The 15,298-nt window shown below is 44.4% G+C and overlaps 1 protein-coding gene across 1 annotated transcript in view; it reads right to left on the bottom strand.

The window, feature by feature from the left end:
• The window catches only part of LOC149780714 (heat shock 70 kDa protein 12B-like), a 36,431-nt gene that overhangs the window by 10,759 nt on the left and 10,374 nt on the right, over window positions 1–15,298 (bottom strand). The gene's annotated exons all lie outside the window — the stretch shown is intronic.

Raw genomic sequence — 15,298 nt, forward strand, 5'->3', positions numbered from 1 at the left:
GGTATTCACATTCCTAATTTCTGCGTGGCTCATCGAGCGTGCGAGAAGTGCATTCAGGAACCTATATTCAGTCATTGCCCTCACTGTAGCAAGATTCCCGGAGGGCGTGAAAAAATCTTTCGAGGACCGAACACGTTAGCCGATTTTGCCCAATGGGTTTTAGACCCCATCGACAAGACGTGGAGCCAAGAGGACATCGAACGTTACGGAGATTGTCATCGTCATGCCACGGTGATGGCTCACAATTTCTCCGGATACGATGGACAGTTTCTTTTGAGATACTATACGGAACAAGGCACCGAGCGTCCTAAAGTGACTTTGAACGGAGCCAAAATCATTTTCATGCAAGTGGGACAAGTACAGTTTAAAGATTCGATGAGTTACTTGGCCATGCCTTTGAGCCGAATGCCTAAAACGTTTGGAATGACAGAAATGGCTAAAGGGTACTTTCCACACTTTTTCAATACGGAAGCCAATCAAATCGCCGTTCTACCCCATTTACCTGAGGCTCACTATTACGACCCCGACAACATGCGTACCGAACAACGAGAAGCTTTCTACGCTTGGTACCAGGCTCACGCCTCGGACCCTTTCGACTTTCAGGAAGAAATGTTAAAATATTGTCGTTCCGACGTGGACATTTTACGACGTTGCTGTGGAAAATTTCGAGAACTGTTCATGGAACACGGAGGGGTCGATCCTTTGAAAGAAGCTTGCACCATTGCCAAAGCGTTTCCCTTAGTGTATCGACAACGATTCATGCCTGAAAACACCGTAGCTGTCATCAGTCCTCAAACGAGCCACTATGTCAAACGTCAATACTCGGTCAAAGCCCTACGCTGGTTACATTACTTGTGCGACAAGGAAGACAAGTGGATTCAGCATGCCCGCAACGGAGGGGGCGAAAAGACCATCGGAACGTATTCGGTCGATGGCTGGGACTTAGAAAACCCCAAGATCGTGTACGAGTTTAACGGTTGCTTATTTCACGCATGTCCCGTCTGTTACCCTGACCGTGGCACTAGAAATCAGTTTTTGCAACGAACCATGGAAGACTTGTACCAGGACACTTGTCAGCGATGCCTAAAGTTAGAACAGCAAGGATACCAAGTGGTGGAAATGTGGGAACACGAGTACGATCACCGTATGAAAACCGATCCTGAGTTTAAACGCCTCGTGGAAAGTTACCAGTTCATGGACCCACTGAACCCGAGGGATAGTTTGTATGGAGGACGGACCAATGCCACCTGTTTGCTGTACCAAGCCGACGAAGAGAAAGGAGAAGAAATCAAATACTTGGACGTGTGTTCGCTGTATCCCTACGTGTGCAAATATTGTCGCTTTCCTGTAGGGCACCCGCAATTGTTGACGGAACACATCGACCTGAAAAACATCCGACAATACGAAGGTCTGATCAAGTGTAAAGTTTTGCCTCCCACGAACCTATACCATCCAGTGTTACCTCACCATTGTCAAGGCAAACTGATGTTTCCCTTGTGCCGTACTTGTGCCGAAACGTGCAACATGATCAGCCTTGTCAGCACACCCAAGAAGAACGGGCCTTGACGGGGACGTGGGTCAGCGTGGAATTGTTCAAAGCTCTGGACATGGGATACCAACTGTTAGAAGTGTACGAAATTTGCCACTTTCCCAAGACAGAACAATACCACAAGGGTGACCCCACTCAAAAAGGCATTTTCGCCGACTACGTGGATGTCTTTTTGAAACTGAAGCAAGAAGCCAGCGGCTATCCTTCCTGGTGTCACACTCCCGACGACCAAATACAATTCAAAGAGAAATACTATGAACAAGAAGGCATCTCTTCAGACCACATCGAGAAAAACGAAGGCAGGCGATCGTTTGCCAAAGTGACGTTAAATTGCTTGTGGGGTAAAATGGCACAACGACCGTGTTTACCCAAGACGGAATATTTGACCGAACCTTCCCGCTACTTTCAGATGATTCACGATAAAACCAAATTCATGAAACACGTGTACTTCGTTCGTGAGGATTTGATCTTGGTCAATTACGAAGAAGATCTGGATTTTGTACAAGACGACCCTTTTGGAAATGTCATCATTGCGACTTACGTGACAGCCCATGCTCGCTTAAAATTGTACGAAGCTTTAGAACTGTTAGGGGAACGCGTCCTGTACTTTGACACGGACAGTTGCATTTACATCCATCACCCGATTCAACAGCACCCTGACATCGAAGGAGACCGTTTAGGAGCCTGGACAGACGAGCATCCCGACGACAAGATTCTAAGTTTCGTCAGTGGCGGTCCCAAAAATTACGGCTACGAATACCGGGACCCACAAGGAGAAGTGCACATGACGTGCAAAGTGAAAGGACTGACTCTGAATTATCGTACCAGTCGTGTGGTCAAGTTTGGGTTATTGAAAGAAGCCTTGCAATCGGGAGTGGATGCAAACTTTAAAGTGACCACCTATCAACCGAACAAGATTGTACATTTACCCACTCACCACATCGTCAGTCGGCCCTTGCAAAAAGTCTATCAAATCGTGTACCAGAAGCGAGTTCGACTTCCCAATCATTTCACCTTACCGTATGGACACGTCGGTATTGGTTTGTATATAAAAAGGAACCCTAGGCAAGATCGATAGTTCATTGTGACTACCAAGACCAAGCGAACAAGATGAATACTTTGAAAGAGACATCGTTCTAGTTTGGGGATTGTAAAAAAGTTGTATCTTCCTCTAGTGTGACTAATATTGGATGGATAAGACCCATGCATTCCGACGGAAAATGTCCGGAGGGAAACTGCGATTGTCCATGTGGTTACCATTGTAATTGCGTAACGGAGTTTGCAGACGAGTGCGATTGTGAGCCTTGCGATGGGAACGATGCTGTACGCTGTGACCTTAGCGATGTGAACTTTGTTCTTACGACCCCTATCATGCTGTGCGTGTCAAACCTGAGGAATGCGAAAGTGATACCGCTCGTCCTCTTGGACATTTTACTGGGTTTCGTTTTAAAGGGGAATGTTCACCTTCACGTCTACCCCCCCCCCTACGGATGTCATCCAGTCCTGAGCAAACTCCTGTTCATGTCACCCAACCCTCATCGAAACGAACCTGTGAAAGACGAATATTCGTTTCCTGTGCGTTTGTCGGAATACTGCGACTTTGAAAATCGTCTTCAATCGTTCAAAGGAAAATGGCCTAAGTATCTGGGAGGACCGACCCCCGAAGAATTAGCCAGAGCCGGATTTTTCTACTTGGGCGAAGGAGATAAAGTCAAGTGCTTCAGTTGCGGTGTGTCACTTCACCACTGGGAACCGCAAGATTCGGCCTACGTAGAACATGCTCGATGGTCACCGAATTGTCATTACTTACCCTTAGTGGGACCGAGACACTGAAGTAACTTACCATAATCTGTTCATGGATACTTTACACGAGAACATTCGTGCTTTGCCTGTGGAGTTGAGAGAACGCATTTACCGAGAACTGATCAAAATACAAGTGAAACGCAAACGCAAAGCTATTCAACCGTTTTTAAATTATGGTCTGTTCCAAAGTATAAGAAGACTGATTATGAGTGGATATTACATCAGGCACAAAGGTAAACGAGGCTATTGGTCACCACCCAAGGATTCCAAAAACAGTGTATATACTTATGGATACTTTACAAGAGAACATTTTGGGCTTGCCTGAGGAGTTGAGAGAAAGGATTTACCGAGAGCTGGTGAAAATACAAGTCAAACGTAAAGAACAATTGCATCCGTTACGTCACCAGATCTTTAACCACTGGTACCTGAATGGTATAAGAGAACTGATCCGTCAGAAATTGTTCCAATGGTCAGACCTTATTAGTGAGTTAGTGAATGAACGAAATGTTCATCATTTTGGTTACTTCGAGATTCACCTAGAGCAACGCATTGAGGAAGACGAGTTAAAGGATTACCAACATATGTTACGTGGAATCTGCTCAGTAGAAGAGAAAACTTCTAATCGAAGTTTGAACTGTAGGTTACAGTATTCTAGATTTCCTACTGGAGAACGAAGATGTCTGGGTAGAATGTACGTGTATTGCTTCCGAAAAAAGAGAGCATAAAAACAGGAATCGATGCCACGGCTTATGTCACAAGTGATTGAACAGATTCCTTGGAAGGAACTCAATGACCATATTCAAACCGTGGATCATTACCATCGATTATTACAAGAACTGTATCCATTCAATTTGGGTCGACAAGTGGTGTGTGTCTTAGTGAGTTGTTTTCTGGGATTTCGTTTACCAGCCGATTCTTTGTGGACTCTTTACGATCAGTACTTACCACCCAAATGGCCTTAAATGGTCACGAAAAACTCCTTTTGCTCAAAGCCTTGCGGTTTCATCTGGATACTTCTCGACCTCAACAGGAAAAAAAGATTCGTCAACTTTTAGCTACCGAAGACGTGTATGACGATGTGTGTGTCGCTTGTGACTTACACCCCCATTGGACAGATGTTCGTGACTTGAAAAAGGGGGGTTTTGAGGCTTGGACCCAAGAAGTGGCTCAGTATGCACAATAGTTGTTCAAGGAAAAAAGGTACTTTTCAACCCGTGTTAGTGACAGTGCCAGAAGAACCCGTCACCGAGAACAACCACTCGCTTCAGGACAGGACTGTCATGGACATTCCTGAAAGGTCATTTCGGGAGGACACTTGTGTGACAATACCTCATGTAGAGAGTGTAAGAACATTACACACTGTCCCTAGGACATCTTGGTTACCCAAACCATGTTGTACAGAGACTTGTTTATATTCCACTTTGATCGTTTTTATGTGTTTTTTTATTCCTGTACATAACTATTTGGCTTTTATATATTTTTGTCTTTCGTGTTGTTCATATTTGAAACATTTAATAAACGTGTTCTGAAAAAAAGTATATAAACTCTTGTCTTGTTTGTTTTCGTGTCACAAGTGTCATTCCTGACACTATGGCTACCTCTGCTGTCTCTGCTCCCTCTTCCTCCACTGTCAAAGTCATCGACGAACACTTAGATCGTGCCAGTTGGGAGGCTTTGTATCTTCGCCATCCCTTTAACATGCTCATTGCTGGACCTAGCGGTTCAGGCAAAACCGAATTCGTCAAACGTTTGATCGAATATAAACATCATTTGATCGATCGGCCACCTCAACGGATCGTGTGGTGTTACAAAGAGTGGCAATCGGCGTACAGCCTCTTGCGAGAAAGTCAAGGCGATTCCATCGTGTTTGTGGAAGGCATTCCTAAAGAAGACGACGGCATCGTCTCTGACTCCCGTCAAACCCATTTGGTCATTTTCGACGACATGTTAGGAGAAGACGAAGAAGAAATTAAACTGTGGTTCACGCGCAAAGGGCATCACCGTAATGCCAGTGTCGTTTACATCACCCAAAATTTCTTCCAACAAAGTAAAGCCCATCGCACCATCAGTCTCAATGCGCATTACGTGGTCTTGTTTAAAAGCCCTCGAGATAAATCGCAAGTGCAAGTCTTAGCCAAACAGTTAGGAACGCCTTGGCTGACTCAGGCGTACGACGATGCCACTCAAACGCCACACGCCTATTTACTTGTCGATTTGAAACCTACGACCCCCGAGGATTTGCGATTTCGTACCCACTTGTTTCACCACTGGTGTCAAGACGGAGGGCCTGTCTTGTACACGTCTCCGTCCTCGACTTAATTTCACTCCACATAAAAAAAAAATCTATAAAAGCCTCAGACCCTTTTCGTCTGTCTCACACAACGTCAACATGACGTCCCTTCAGTCGCATCTTCCCGTCAAACTGATTCGTGCCTTGTATGGCATCAGTCGAGAAAAAAATCCACAAACACGAGCTCGTGTCTTAGAAGCTAGTCTCAAAGAAGTCTTACGATGGTTCACGGTGACGGCACGTCAATTACTCCAAGGAATCATTCAGATTCCTCATCAAACCAAACGCTTTTTTGATCGAAACAAAGTCGCTTTGGTCCAACTGGCCGATCCCCGAATCGACACTCAAACCAAAAAACAAATCATTTTGAAACCTGGAGGGAGCGGTACTCTAGGAGGGGTCATCATTCGCTCTCTCTTAAGATGGGATCCTAATGCCCCCAAACTTCTCCCCAAGAAAAAAATCCAACGAAGCCCCAAGAAGAAGAAAAAGACCAGGTCCCCAAGAAGAATAACTTCTCCAGTGGCGGGACCCTCCTCTTACCAGACACTACCCCGGAAAAAGAAAAGAAGCCCCCAGAAAAAGAAACAGAGAAAAAGTCCCCAGAAAAAGAAAAGCCCACAGAAGAAAACTAGTCGCAAGAGAGGCACTTCGGCCAGGACGCAACCTTACACTCGCAAACCACGACCTGCCACGGCGGTAACTGCTTCTCCGGCAGCCTCAAGTTCATCCACTTCTCCGTTGATGACACCAAGAACTGAAGAGTACTTGGAGACGTTGATCACACCAAGAACTTCTCCGTTGATGACCCCAAAAAGAACTTCCCCAGTGGCAGGACCCTCCAATTTAGTGGCAGTGGCTGCTGCTCACAAAGTATCTTCTCCCAAAATCAAAGTTCAAGAAAGATCGGGCATGTTACAAAGTTTACTGGATTTGTCCAAGCAAGAACTGGCTCGATTTAGTCCGTTACGTACCCCTGCACGACGTGTCATGCCTGTCCTCAAACTAATACGACGTAAAGACAATCAGTGGCGACGTGTTCCAGTATAAAAAAGGCCTGTGACCAAGTCGGGATATCAGTGTTTTTTTGGTGCTCCTGAAGACTCAAAGATGTCACCCTCCAGAAAACCCCAAGGAAAGAAAAGGAAAGGACTACCACCACGTTTAGTCAAACATGGGGACATGTTATCTGTCCTGTCCAAAGCTTCTCCACCTCTACGAAAAAAAAACTCATTCAATCGGCCTCCAAAGAGGTCATCGATACCGTGTGCGAATGTTGTTTGAACGTCTTGAAAGGCACGATCCCTTTGTCCAAACACCAGAAACAATGCTTAGGCAAACATCGTCACGTTCTTCGCCAAATAGTTCAAAAGAAAATTCCCATTCGTCAAAAGAAGAAGCTGTTGGTCCAACGTGGAGGCATTTTACCTCTCTTGTTAGGCTCCTTACTGAAAGGAGTCTTGGGAACCATGTTGGGAGGACTGGTGGGAGCAACATAAAAAGACCCTCGGAAGTCCCAAGATCTCAGAATCGACCCCTGACAACCCCATGGAAGGACGAAAACTAGCTTTAGTGCCTTACAAACGATGGATGGAATACCATCGTTGGTAAGAACAACGCACCCCGCATGTACCTCCCAATCCCAATTTGAGCAAGATGTCCCAGTTACAACATGAATTGCAGTCCTTGATGGATCGCCAAGATTTGTCCGAAACAGAAAAATCGCAAAAGTACGGTCAACTCTTGCAACGACTGCAAGTCTTTCACCAGAAAGCTTTAGACGAAACAGCTCTACCCACTCTGAAAGATTTTAAGACCTTGATGAAAAGTCCAGCACCATCACCAGTACCAGTACCACCACTACCAATGACCAAGACAGAAAAAGGAGAAGAAGAAGAAGGGTTTCAAACTCCACCAGAAAAAGTACGCAAGTTAACAACACCACCTACCTCCAGAATTGGATGGATTAAAAAGATGATGGCTACCCCTTCTTCATCACAAGAGAAAAAGAAAGTGAAGACAGAAGTGAAACAAGAACCGATATCCCCCGCTCAGACATCCTCCTCTTCAACACCTATTGCCGGTCGCACACGCAAATCATTGCAGTCCAAGAAAGTACCCCAAGAGAAAAAGAGTAGCATCCTCCAAGAGTGGGTGTCTTATTAACATACGAACACAAAAAAATGGAAAAAGTCTTAGCCAGCATTTACTACGATCCCTCCCATCCTGCAGGTTACGCAGGAGTTCAAACATTGTATCATGCTGCCAAAACTCGATTGAAAAGTCTCCGTTTACCTCAAGTGCAACGATGGTTACAAGAACAAGCTACCTACACTTTACACAGACCCATTCGACGCAAGTTTGCCAGAAGTCGCACCCGAGTGGAAGGCATCGATCATCAATGGCAAGCCGATTTAGCCGATGTCTCTCATTTGGCCAGCTACAATCGTGGCTACAAATATTTGTTTTGTGTCATCGACGTCTTTTCCAAATTTGCCTGGGTCGTGCCCTTGACTTCCAAATCCAGCAGCAAGTTAGTGCGAGCCCTGCAACGGGTGTTGAAACAAAGCGGTCGTCACCCTCTTCGATGGCAAACGGACAAAGGCACCGAATTTCTGAACCAAGCTTTCCAAAAAGAATTAAAGAAACGTGACATTCATTTTTTTTACCACCGAGAATCCCGAAACCAAAGCCAGCATCGTGGAACGTTTTCAACGTACTTTGAAAGAACGCATGTGGAAATATTTTACGCATCACCACACTCTGAAGTACATCGACATCTTACCGCACCTGGTGCAAGCGTACAACCAATCTTACCATCGAAGCATCGGACGTGCCCCGCAAGACGTGACTCCCGACAACGAAGTGTTGGTGCTTGAGCGCCTGTTTGGTACGTCCCCGACGAGGGCTGTCCCCAAGAAAAGTGGAGAGTTGACCGTAGGAGATTGGGTGCGCATTGGCAAAACCAAACGCACTTTCGACAAAGGTTACTTACCTAACTGGACGACCGAATTGTTTCGTGTCACTGGACGAGTGCATGGCCGTCATCCTGTCGTCTATAAATTGGAAGACATGAACGGAGAAGTGCTCAAAGGAACGTTTTATTTGCCCGAGTTACAACGTGTCACCAAAAAAGAAGACGACGTGTACGACATCGAAAGCATTCTCGAACGCAGAACCCGTAAAGTAGGCAAAGAAGTCAAAGTACGTTGGAAAGGATATCCGCCCAGTTTTGATTCTTGGATCGACGCTTCGCAAGTCATCGACTATAAAAAGAAGTGACCATCATGCCCTTTCACACAGACGTAGCTACGTCGACCACTCCTTCACCTAGTTCTTCTGTGCAAGATTTACAAAAACAACCTTTGTGGGTGTTGTGTGGAGAACGTGTGCCTAAAACGCATATCGTCTTTTTCTGCCAAATTTTCGTGGTGTATTGTGTCATCGGGGCAGCCATTGCCAATTTGAGTTTGCAACAAGGAGACAAACAATTGTGGACCATTTTATTGAGCAGTTGCATCGGTTACCTGCTTCCCAATCCCTCCCTGAAATTCACCTCGAACGGGAACCACGGGAACCTTGTGTCCAGTGCCAGTGCCAGTCACCACTCCAACAACAACCACACCAGAACCCCATTTTGGGCGGAGACACGCCTCTGACGTCCATTAACCCCTCGGACAGCCACAGAACTCTGGAATTATGAGTCACCAAAACCAATTTTACTTAACCTTACCCAGTGACAGTTCCATGGAGGTGTTTCCCCACAACACGTTGTGCTGTTACACGGCCAAATTACCTCAGGCCATCCAGTTAGATCACGAAGCCCATTGGGAAGTGGCTTTGGTAGAAATGATTCACCCTACACAAATCCAAAACATCACTGAAAAGCAAAGCACTTTTGAGGTCGAAATCCTGAACCAACAATTGCAAGAAACCATAAATGAAATCGGGTTTTCAGGGGACACAAGACCATCCAACAATTCACCCTTCAATATCTACACCTTGAAAATTCCGGCAGGGTTTTATTTTAGTGGCCAAGATTTGGTGGACACCATTGCTTCCAGGTTCGAGTTAGCCTTTGGCAAAGCCCTGAACAGAATCAAAAAAGTGTCACCCTGGAGTACCATAAAGTGGCTCGTCGCTTACTGATGAAATTTCAGGATACCCAAACGTTGTCCATCAGTTTTAATCGTGACTTGTTTGATATTTTAGGTGGAGACACAAAAATGGCTCCAAATTTTAAACCAAAGATCAACAGCAATACGGAATTTTACAAGTTTTTTTGATTCCCTGTAGAACTGAACCAAGGACTGAATTTGATGTTCGTGTACTCCGATGTGGTGGAGAATAACGTGGTGGGACACACCTCTGTACCGTTACTGCGTGTCATTCCTTTCAAAGTGGATAGTACCACGACCAGTGACCAGGAAGGTGGAAACACTTACCACGTCCACCGCGAATTTGTACATCCTCACTATTTGCCTGTCAGCAAGTCCTATTTGGACACGGTCAACATTGCTATAAAAGGAGATTTGGGACAAAATATTCCATTCACCAAAGGAAAAGTCACGGTGAAACTCCATTTTCGAAAACGGTTTTCTCACGACTCGTAAGTCATGTATCCAGTGTATCGAGGGGTTGCTCGGCAGCGAGGACACGGTTTAGGAGATATGTTAAAATCGGCCTTTCGTTCGGTGGCCCCAGTCTTGAAACCGATGGTGACACGCGGATTGCACGCCTTGAAAGATGCGGCACTGACGCAAGGCAAAGAATTTCTCCAAAATGTCATCATCGACAAACAAAACCCTAAAGAAGCCTTCATGAGGGCAGGCAAAAATGTCTTGCTGCAAACAGACAAAGACATTTTGGGCCGCCGAGAAACACCTATAAATGCCCTGCACGCTACCGAGTCAGACATTCAGCAAGGACAAGGCAGAAAGAGACGACGAAGAAAACACCCTTTCACCAGACTTCACACGTCTAAAGCGAGAAAGACAAAGAAAAGAAGAACCGTTCGAGACTTAGACGTTTTCGATTATTGGGACACAGAGAAAAAATGATGCACCGAGAATCTTGCGCTTGTTCCAAGACGGAACTGGACCTGTTTGCCATGCCCCCCACCATGATGACGATGCAAGAATCCCAATGGGTGGAATTTCACCCCGTCTCCTCTTTGACGGATTCCGCTCCCATCGAGTTTGAAATCAAAGGGACAGCCCGAAGATTACATTGATCTGAATAGCAGTTCCTTGTACTTGAAAGTCAAAGTTCTAGATAAGGATAATGGTGCAGTAGAAGACACTGAGAATATAGCTCCCGTCAACAATTTCATGCATTCCTTGTTCAGCTCAGTGGACTTGTACTTGAATAACAAACTGGTCAGCAGCAGCATGGATACTTACCCTTACCGTGCCTACCTGGAAAATCTCTTGACGTACGGAATAGATGCCAAAAATACTCATCTCAATGCTTGTGTGTTATGGGAACCTGACGAAGCGGACAAGTTCGAAAAATTTGATAATGACGGCTTTTAGGAAAGACGAAAGAAAATCTTAAATAAGAACAGTTTAGAACTGATGGATCGTTTGCATTTGGACATGTGGTTGCAAGAAAAGTATTTGCTGAACGGGGTAAATATCCGCTTGAGACTGAATCTCAGCAGTGCCGCTTTCCATTTGTTGGCTGATGATGATGCTACTAAGACTGGCACTCCTAAAAGCAAAATCGAGGAGGCCAAACTCTACGTACGACGCGTGGAAGTGTTACCCAAAGTGGGAAACGACATCAGTCAGACGTTGAGCAGAACGACCGCCAAGTATCCGATACGTCGCGTGGAAGTGAAACCATCACCATTCCCAAGGGACAGCGATCCATGATCGAAGATCATCTGTTTCAAGGACAGTTACCCAAACGTTTAATCCTTCGTATGGTCGAGAATTCAGCCTTCAACGGAGCCTTCGCTGAAAATCCTTTCTACTTTCAACACTTTGGCGTGTCCAAGATCGAAGTCAGTCGCGATGGCAAGACCTTGTGTACCAGACCTTTCGAACCTGACTTTGAGAAGAAGAATTACTTGAGATCGTACTTGTCCCTGTACGAAGCCACCGGACAGTTAGGAACCAACACCAGTCACGGCATTACGTACGAGGATTATGCAGGAGGCTATGCTTTGTGGGCTTTCGATTTCACTCCAGACCAAGGCAGCGATGAGGGACATTTCCACCCTATAAAATCCGGCCAGATTCGTGTGGAACTTCAGTTTGCTAATGCTCTACCAGACACGGCGAACGTCATCCTGTATGCAGAATTTGATAATACGATAGAAATCAACAGTTTGAGAGAAGTCATTCTAGATTATTAGAAGCCATGGAAGACTGTTATCCCTCTTTACCTAGTGGAGAAACTTTGGACATGGAATGTGAGGAGACTGTGGAAGAAGTGATCATGATGAAGTCCCGATGGTCAGAACAAGAAGCCCATTTAGTCTCCTGTTTTGCCAAACACTTGGTAGAAAAAATGACGGAATTGATCAAGAAAAATTGCTATGGATGTCAAAACGATCATCCCAGTCAAATTCAACACGATAAATGCCTGATGCTGAGTCAAGAAGAAAAATTGGACGAGTATCTGGACGAAGCTTGGAGTCTCATCTCGGACGAAGACGTGTTGCACCAGTGGTATAAAGAATTGCGTGAACATTCTTGTCCACCATTAACCACTCAAGAGATCCATCGCATCGAAGCTCTCCTGAATCAAAGTGAGGAGACGAAACGAAGAAACGGTTATTTGTCAGACATTTTCAAGCAAAAAGTCAGGATCGAATTGATGACTTATTATTACCTGTGAAGAAGAAGAAAAAAACAAAACATGGATACCTGGGAACTTTATTACCTTTTGAACCACAGTTCGTATACGGCTTCTTGGAATCCTGTCGTCTGTGTTAAAGATGAACTCCCTCATCGCAAACCTCAAGACCATCTGGCTTACGTGATCAACACGGACGACAGTCATCTCCCAGGAACCCACTGGGTAGCCGTTTACTTTCCTCAAGAAGGATGTGTGGAATATTTCGATTCGCACGGATTGCCCCCTTTGGAAGACGATATCATCGACTTTATGAGAAGAAATGCTCAGACTATCCGATTCAATAATGTGAAATTACAAGGCACAGATTCCTTGGTGTGTGGACAGTACTGTGTGTATTTTCTGCATCATCACAGCCTGGGCTATTCCTTAGAACATTTAGTGACTCATTTTGATCCTCGTTCTTCTTCAAGAAATGATGTGAAAGTAGATCGATGGTTCTGTGACCATTATGTTTATCTTTTGTCTCAAGCTAGGAAACGTAGTGTCCATCAATGGCCTAATGACTTCCAACAGTGGAAATCACAATTTCATTCACAACGTTGTCAGCCCTGTTTAAAGTAGAGTGTGAATTGAAAAAAAATGTTTGTGATTAGAAAAAAAATGTTTGTGATTTGAAAAAAAATGTTTGATGTTATATTGTTGGATTATTGTTAAAAGTGTTAGAGTTGTTGGTTAGTGTTAAGTGATTTTTGAATAAAAAATGTTGTGTTTTGAAAAAGTGCCTTTGTCGTTTGTTTGGCTATAAGAATGTTGATTCATGCTCTTTGACTTCTTACTATCCCTCTCATGTCACTCATTGAACGTTCCGGCTCGAAAACCGTGGAGGGATGTTTTCCTTCACGTCCGCGCTTTGACTTTAAGAACCGGGGAAGTTTCCAGTCTAACCATCCATTGTCGACTCATCCTCCTACGAAGATGTGCTCCAAACTAGCTAAGCTAAACGAAGCCTACGTGAATTTGCATAGGGTCAGACACAGTCTGATACCGAAAGCTGAAGAGATAGAGAATGGGAGAATGTTAAAAGTCACTGAAGACCTAATAGAAGAGCTCTTCAGAGAAGAAGTGAACAGGGAGAAAGAAGAATGGACAGAGAAGTACAGACTTCAAAGACAGCAGCAACAGCAACAACAACAACAGCAGCAACAGCAGGAACCTGAACCTGACAGAGGCTTTGTCGATTGTCGTATCGACACCAAAGAGTTCTTCTCCTCTTTCCGAAGAAGCAGACCTATCGTCAGAAAGTCTATCCTCAAAGTACGTCGCATTCTTAGAAACTAAAAGATTGCCATAGCAAACAAAAAAAACCCAGCCCTTTTCAGGGCTACCCAATACCCTAGAAAAGAAATAGGTAGAGTAGTGTGAGTATAAACACTAACTCTTTTTCATAGTGCGAGTGTATGTGTTAGTGTATAAGATTGTGTGTTTGTAAGTGCTAACGTACGTTGGTGTGGATAGTAGATTAAGATCATGTCTTGTTTTTGCTGATAGAGGTGTGGGGAGAGTAGATTTGGGGGGTTTGATTGGATTGCTTTGCGTATGTGAATAGTATGTTGAAGTGATTAATGAAAAAAAATATTTTAGAATAGGAATGGGTAGTATAAAAAAGTGAGTGAGTGTTTCTTTTAGGTCCGCGCGTTGTTTTTTGGTCATGATCTAGGTAAGATCAATTTTATGTTTTTAGGGGGATGTTTTCCTTCACGTCCGCACTTTTAGTATAAATTGAAACTCGTTCGGCAGTCCAGCTACCCTTGTTGATTGATCAACACCAGAATGAACACCAGACTAGCGAAACTGTTGGAACTTCATGTGCATCTGGAATATGCCAGGCGCCTGTTGAACAAACTGGCCGCGGAAGCCATTGTGGAAGAGGGAAGGATGAAAGAGGAGGAGAGAAGAAACAAAGAAGAGGAGGAGAGAAGATACAAAGAAGAGGCGGAGAGAAGATACAAAGAAGAGGAGGAGGAGAGAAGAAACAAAGAAGAGGAGGAAAAGGAGAGAAGAAATTTCAGAATCCCAGAGAAAGAAAATTGGGATTCTGAAGCTATTTATCCTCCCTCTGCTCCCTCCCCCAAAAAAGTAAAAAGCAACTGGGGAACAAGATGTGTATGTGGCGCCAGGCCTGGAAGGTGTCATCATTAACCAGGTGTCCATGAAGTTAAAAAAAAACAGCCCTTTTCAGGGCTACCCAATAGTCTAGAAAAGAAATAACAATCAATTTGCCAATGTGTGTAGGTAGAGTAGTGTGAATATAAACACTGACTCTTTTTTCATAATGTGAGTGTATGTGTTTGTGTGTTTGTGTTTGTAACTACTCACGTAAGTTTGTGTGAATAGTAGATTATGGGTTAGTTTAATGTTTCTTAGCGTATGTGGAGAGTATAGTTTGGGTTTTATTATATGAAATGAGAAAGTAGGGGGATGTTTTCCTTCACGTCCGCGCGTTGTTTGGTCATGATCTAGGTAATATCAATTTTATGTCTTGGGGGATGCTTTCCATCACGTCCGCGCTTTAACTATAAAACTAACAGTGTTTGCCATTGGAGCCCATTCTACGGAATAAGCAAACAAGAAGATGCCAGCAGCTTCAGCTTTGTATAACAACCTTATGGGAAGTTGGTATTGGATGATGGATGGATTGAATGTAGCAGAAAGGCTTGAACAGGAATGGAGGCATGCAGTGACAAAAGACTTCGTCTCAAGACAAGTAACCAGCCTCCACTTAGCCATCGATATTGTAAAAGAAATGATAGAGGATGAGGAGAAGAGAATCAGAGGTTTAATTAACCCAC

This window comes from Sinohyriopsis cumingii, chromosome 16, assembly GCF_028554795.1.
Source record: "Sinohyriopsis cumingii isolate HCF-2022 chromosome 16, ASM2855479v2, whole genome shotgun sequence".
NCBI lineage: Eukaryota > Metazoa > Mollusca > Bivalvia > Unionida > Unionidae > Sinohyriopsis > Sinohyriopsis cumingii.